At 36.4% G+C, this 7,508-nt stretch overlaps 1 long non-coding RNA gene across 1 annotated transcript; it reads left to right on the top strand.

Moving 5' to 3' along the window:
* Positions 1–1,162: 1,162 nt before the first annotated feature.
* On the top strand, positions 1,163–7,260 carry LOC311442409. Its single transcript, XR_014696633.1, has 3 exons — positions 1,163–1,300; positions 6,428–6,624; positions 7,162–7,260. It is a non-coding gene; the product is annotated as an uncharacterized lncRNA (long non-coding RNA).
* The last annotated feature ends 248 nt before the right edge of the window (positions 7,261–7,508 follow it).

Consider the following 7,508-nt stretch of genomic DNA (forward strand, 5'->3'; position numbering starts at 1 on the left):
TGCAGCTTCTGTATTTCTTTGTTTGTGGATGTTACTGCTGTCAGTCTCATGGTGCCAGCAGTATGCTCATCAGGGAGGCACTTCATTTTATGTCTGTCTCCCTTTGCTTTGTGACACAAGTGATTTTGTGCTGCTAACTGAATGCACGTACTATGTGCAGCTTCTTCCCTTTGACACTTTCTATTAGTAAAATGCTCCTGTTGCATTTTTTGTAGTCCAGGCACTGCTTACACTGAAGTCATGACATTCAGCCCTGTTTGTCTCTTCTCTATAGGCCCCTAACTTTTACAGAATGCAACTTTCTGGGCTGGTTTTTATTGCTTTTATGCTGATCTTATTGTTCTCTCCAGCCTTGTATTTAAGTCCATTTTATGTCTCATCTTTTAAGGCTCCTTCTGGTTTTGAACCAGTTGATGGTTATAGTGTTTGAATAATAAATGCAATTTGTCAGTTCGAATAAAAAAAAACCTTCAATTTCTATATATTTTTTCACATTACTGTTTCTTTTGTTGTAAATCTTGGCTACTTGCTCAGTCTAATGATCTTGATCTTTATAACTTTGTCAACAAATGGGATGGTCAAACAGGCTCTCACTGTAATACATTTTGCCTCTGAAGAGAGCTGTGCTCTGTGCATATTTGCTTCCCACTTGGTTCAATTTGTTGCAGTGCATTCTCAGTCTTTTAAAGCTTCACTGTCAGCTCCAACACTACAACAATTTGTTCTGCTTCCTCCCTCTTTTTTAATACATGGTGTATCAAAAAAGGAGTAACAATGGTAGCATACACACTGATCTTTCATTTTCCTTTTGACACGGTAGTAGGGGCCTATTTTCTTTTTCAATGAAAACATCTTTAACCTTAATTTGCTAAAAGCTTCTGTTCACTCTTGTAGTTTACTGGGTTTGTTTTAATCTATATTTTCAATCTCATTCTATATATATATATACATATGTAGGTATACATACATATATGTATAGTATATATATGTATGTATACCTACATATGTATATATATGCATATATGTGTGTGTGTGTATATATACACACTACTATATATATATATATATATAAACATATATTCATATATAACTGTGTGTGCACCCAGGGAATTTCACACCATCATGTCAGTGAATGCACTTCATCATCTGTCCAAGAAGAGGACAGCAAAGCTGAGCAAGGTCGGGGAGACGAACCCTATAAAAAAAAAGTCCTTGCAACTCTGCAAAGACATGGATGAAACTGGACCAGTAAGTGAGTCAGTTGGTCTGCAGGCTCTCATTTAAGAAGGCTCAGGAAGGGGTAAGTCACTGCAGCATTAACTACCTGGGGCTCACACGCTAGCCTTATGGCTTTGTCTCCTACTGGATCTAAGCTCCTTAGCTTCCAAATAGTTTTTTTTTTTTTTTTTTTTTTTTTTTTTGTATGTCTTGCTAGTATCCTCTCTTATGTTATTTTATATTATTTTAAACATGATCTCTGCTTAGGGTTTTCACTTCTGTGGTCAGCAGTCCACACATACAAGGTGATTGTGTATCTCTTCAAGCAGGATTGCAGTGTTTTGCAGTACTACGTGTACAAGGGCTGGGACACTCATGTCTCATGCCATCACTGACTGTGTTTTTACAATTATATATTTACATCAACCTAGTAAAAAAGAAGAAGTTGGTAGAGAAATTCTTCTCTTTGCTGTAATTTCACTCTTTTGTCCAAACTAAGGGAGCAAAATCATCAGTTGACAGCTTGCAAGTGGCCACGTAAAGTTGTGATGCTGCTTAACAGAGTGCTGGTAGAAAAAGCGGAGGTAGCCAAGGGAGATTTTAGAGAAACAGGAGCCTGAGGGCAGTAGTGTTTATTTTCCAGACTGAAGAAAAGACAAATATATTATCCTATGGGTTGTAAAGGTTGATTAATACTAGTACTCCACTTCCCCTCTCCGAAGTGTACAGGAAACGAGTTTCTGGAAGCCAATGGATGTTTTCCACTGCCTTCCATGACTGGGCCACAGATAAACGGTGATTCATGGAGCCACTTACATGGTAAATGTGAAAAATGAAAATGACCTATCCATTAACTTAATCATCATTCCACCCCTTCTCTAAGGCAAATAAAGTGCTAGATGGAGGCAGATGTTGTTGTAATTGAGGTCTTTTTTCTTATTTGAAGGGACCAATTTCTAAAGGTCATTGATGGAACTTGATGGAAATAAGCCTTTAAAGTGTGAATATTGATGGCTGAATAAAGTGAGTCTTCAGAAGGAAGACTGCAAAAAACCATAACTATTTTTAAAAAATTATGGGTCAAATTTTTCTCTCACTCGGGGCACTATAAATCTGAAGTCATCTGAAGAAATCATTGACTTCAGTGTAAATGAGGTTGCAGCCTTCCTCAATGGAATGAGCTTAAGATTTTTATACTCATAAAGGAGAACAGAATAAAATTTACTATGATTTTGTCACAGCCCTGGTAGAAAGGAAGATAAGAGATTATGATTGTCAGACATGCTTAAGAAGGTTCCTTTTTTCTCTCCTTGGACGTGTCTTGCTCTGGTAGCCCTTGTTGTACCTGGCAGGGATGTGCCCAGTGTGGCAGAGCACACCACTGGCTGCCAGCCATTCTTTGTATCTCGGGTGTCCTGCAGCTCCTCTTCTGCAGTGCATCATTTGGACAACCTACATGGGCATAAGAAGGAGCTCTGCGACACTTACTTCCCTATAACAACCCTCAACATTTAGTACTTTTGGTCCTAGAAAAGGCACTGAATGAACGTTTGAAGCATTGATACCTTCACTAGTGTTCAGGCTGGAAGGGAAACAAAAGCTCAATTACATTCAATTGCTTTTCTGTTACTGGATTGTCCTCTGACTGGGTTTGCTTTAATTCTTTGTTTTAGTTCTCAGTCTTATGATATGGCATCAACAATCTTATATATATGAATTGTTTTAAGGTATTCTTGGAAGTTCAGAAACACCTTTAGACACCACCTAGAGCTTTCCTCTAAATAAAAAATTAGGCAGAGGTGAGCTTTTGTTTTAATTTTGAAGACACATTACATCTAAATATATCATAATTTTTATATTTATTTTATGACAGTTTTTATTTTTAGATATACCAAAAAAAAAAAAAAAGGATTCTGTCATTCAAGTAACATTTTTGCATAAGAAAAATTCCCATACTGAAATAATAGTAATCTATAGTTACATGCATATTTATTTTGTAGTTATATTGTTTCTATTATGCATTTTAATATATCACTGTATTTTATAAGTACATAATTGATGTGTTTATATAAATCATATAGATTTATAAAGATAAAAATAATACCTTAACAAAATCCACAGATTTGTAGAACAAATGTTTATGGCTGCTAGAAACTTTTGAAGGATGTCATTTTTAATTCTTTCCTGACACAATCTTAACTGTCATAGTGCAAACAGTCCTACTAAAATTCATCTCCTTTGGACAGCTGGTATGGTGTGATACCTAGCAGATAAAAGAAATCAAGGAGAAGATTCAGGATAGCCCAGAATACAGGAGTGAGATATAACACATCACAGGTAACAGTCTCTCTTAGCCAAAAAAATAAAAAAAGGGGAGGTCAAATAAGTTCATCCTTCTGTGTATAACATATAGCTCAAATACACAGCTCCTCTCCAGACAAATGGAAGATAAATTTACCAACATCATAGGAAAAAAGGATGGATCGATGACGAGAATTATGCAGCATGATAGCAAGCTCTAGTACCGTAGAAATGGAGAGCTGAGCAATAGAGATGTTTTAAGTAGGAAAATCAGGGGGAAGCTGGCAGGAGAAGGGATTGTCACCATGACAAGGGGTGACAGCTGGGAGGATGCTAGCTGCTGTTTGGCATGCCTGAGGAGTGCAGACACAAAATTAACTAGGCAGAGAGACGTGCACAAAAGAACAAGATTGCTGAGGAAAAGAAGTAAGTCATGGATTAGCGATCATCCAGTAAGCAAAACAAATGCAGATAAAGTTCAAAAAAATAGAATCTAAAAGGAGCATGTACATTGCAAGGTAGATTGCTGTGTGGGTCAGACTTGGGATAACTCTTGGGCCTTCGTAAGGCAGGAAAACTATAATTGACTTTAACCGATTTATAGGAACTCTTCAAAGACAAATGTAAGCAGTTGTTGTTTTCATTAATGTTTACTACAGAACACTGCAGCCTGGCTCTGGTTTGATTCTTAGAGGAACTGTATGCTGCTAGTCTTTCAAATAGCAGCAATAAATAATCCCAAGTGTTTATATAACGCAGCAGTAGGTAGCAAAGACCATTTTTTATTAGTACTCCAGTGTTCCTCTCTATTACCATAGTATCTACACTGCACGTAGCTACTAATACAGTTACGAAAGACACTACACATCACAGAAGTGCCTTGTTATTGTTGTGCCTGGTGCCCAGTTGTTGTTGTTATGTTTGGGTTCTGTTGTTGTTTTTCAAGTTAAAAAGCTGCAAGGAAAAATCTTCCACAATTTCTCAGGTAACAATTGTTTTTCAGAAACTCAGTTTTCCTAATTAAAATTGCTATTTCCAAGGTAAATAGTCTTTTGTTTAAGGAAAGAAGAATAAATTTTGAATAAATAACTTTTAGAATTAAGCAAAAATAATTCTATTAAATGTTGCTTTTTGTTAGTAGTCTGGTCTGGATAGACTTACATGTTTTTCCTTTCAGACCTGTAAAAGCAACATGACAAAACTAACTGACTTCTGGAAAAAGGTTCATAAATATCCCCCCTTTACTACATTGATCATGTTTTCATGCAGAATCTGATCAAGGAGCACTCTCAAAATCCCTACATTTTTACAAGTTTGATTCTGATCACTAAAAATGATTTTTTTGTCCATTTGTATGTACAAATTTCTTTACTTTCTAGCTGGTGATGTATTTTTCAAGCCTGCCAGGAGTCTGACAAATATGGGAAAATCAAAACAGAAAATTAGATTCAAGGATAGATTTAGTAATGTCATAATTTTAATCTGGTCATAGTTAAAGCTTCCCATTACTTCAAAAACTAAACATTATTTGGTCTGATCTTTCTGCCTCAAAATATTGCATTTCAGTCACGATTTTGGTATATAATCACCAAAACTTGAACTGAATTCATTGAACAGCCTGCTAACACAACAGATAGTAGAAGAGCAAGTAGCAGCAGCTGGCAAACATTTGTTAATTTATTAGGACATTACTAAAATTGTTTTCAGGCACCTGAATAAATATTGGCAATATGGTTTTGTTACAATTCTGAAAATTTTCTCTTTGAATTGAGACCACGCAGTGCACACACATGACTTGGGATAAAAGTACCTGTGTTATCACTCAAGTTATATCTGTAATTTGAAAAGAATATTTATCCTTCCCAAAGTCTGTGAAGCATGACTTGTCTTTATTATTATTATCAGGCTTTATTGCTGGACATTTTCCATTGACACATTTATATAAATTCAAATACAAAAATGTAAAATGTTTAACCTTCTATTCAAGGCCCATGATTCACTTAGTGTGTACAAAATGCCAGATAGTTGTCCATTATGTCCTCAACTCTTCCAAATTTCCCTGCCTGTCCTTCACACCTAAGCCATCTGTTTGTCATTTCTTGGCGGTCCCCATACCTCTTTCACAAACGAACCATCTGCTCAGCGCCTTTAAACTTCTATTTACAATACATACTCTTTTATCTATTTTACAACTCTTTGCATATGTCAAAATTTTAATTACATAGTCACATATTAGGATGTCATCAGCTCAGGGGGCTTTTTCTAACAACAGTGTCTATGATGGGCTAGGAGGCATTTAAAATGTGTTTTATGGCTCACTGCTATATGATATTTATGAAAAGTGCAACAAATTTTGAAGTGAAGAAGCAGATGATGCATGAAGTCAATAATTGTTCCAAGACACCCCCAAGTGATTGATGTCTACATAATTCCATAAATGCTATTGCTTTATTAAAATACAATAACAATATTAATTTATATGAAAATTCAGTTTGGCTAACAACTAATGCATTTAAATTTCATATAATCTAATGCAGTCCGATCTCTTGTTTGGCTGGAAAGAAAAAGAAGTTTCTTTATAGAAATTTACTACATACCTCAGGTGTTATAAAATATAAGCAGGTAGGAAAGGTTTTTATAAACATTATAAATGCAATTAAAATATCCTTGTCCTGAACAAAGAGGGCAAAACTGATTTTCCTAGATGCAAAACAGCTAAGATAATTAAAAAATACCAGTTATGGTACAAGTGCTGTATATACATACATAATGCATACATACACACAAAGCATTTGTTCACCCCTTTCAAATGGAGTTTCATCCACACAGATGCACACTTTTCATCTATGTTGCTGAGCAATGTTACCTGTTCTTTCTGGATGAGTGTGCTTTGTTGATTCCATTTTAGGACCCTGTATATTTTGCATGGCAATTGCGACAAGACATAGTGTTAGAAGAGAAAGAAGTGGAGGATCTCTTGCCACATGGTCCACAATATAAATGAAAGAAGAATAGCCGAGCATTAAACTCAACTGAGCAGAATGAGATTCCCTTCTGCTGGCCTTCAAGGGCTTTGCCTTTTGCCTATTTTGTTTGCTTTCTAAGGTATGAGGAGTAGTCAATCTGTCTAATCTGTCTGTAGAAAGGAAGCATACGCAGCAATTAAATCTGATAATACACATAAAGTACATTGGTAGAGAAGTGTTTGGGAAAAAAAAGAAATCTTGAGAGAGATATGAAGAGGTTCAATAGTAGGAGAGAAAGGGCTTCCACTGCAGTGTGTGTGATACGAGTCTGGTTGTACCAGGATGGATCCCAGCTGAAGGGGTGGCTCATTTGCAAAGGCTGCAATTGGCCTTTTACACAACCAAGATAAGCTATAGAAACCTTTGCTTCCCCATTTGCTTACAGGGAGGACACAGAAGTCCTATAGAGTAGATTCTAATCAAAACAACATTGATTAAGTACAGAAACACTTGCCTGTATCTAAATGAAAAACCTTTGAAATGGCTTAATTTACTGTAAGTACAATTCTAGGAAACACTCATTGAAATTCAGCTGCTTATGGCAACTACATTTCTAACTGAGCACAGAACCACTCCAAACCACTTGACAGTAAATTGATCTGTGAATGTATTGCAGGTGGCTTCTCCAGGGTAGACATAGATACGCGCATGTCTGAAGACCAACAGAAGACCAGCTGGTGGGATCGTAAAGACAACTTTCCTACAAATGTTACAGGCACAATACCCGGAGTAAGTATTTACCCCCATCCCCCCCCGAAATGATTCAACTTTAAACCACTCCATCCTCAGGACTCCACAGCCAAGTACTAGACATACATGTGCAGCTGTAGTGTGGCCCTGTAGACATTTTTGTATGTCATTTGCTTCAGGACAGCTGGGAGATCTAATCCCATAGAGAGAGAATCAACAACAACTAAATGGCATCAAGGAGAGTGCATCTCTCCCTCTCATTTCCATATTATC

This window comes from Aythya ferina (genome assembly GCF_964211825.1).
Source record: "Aythya ferina genome assembly, chromosome: 10".
Lineage (NCBI taxonomy): Eukaryota > Metazoa > Chordata > Aves > Anseriformes > Anatidae > Aythya > Aythya ferina.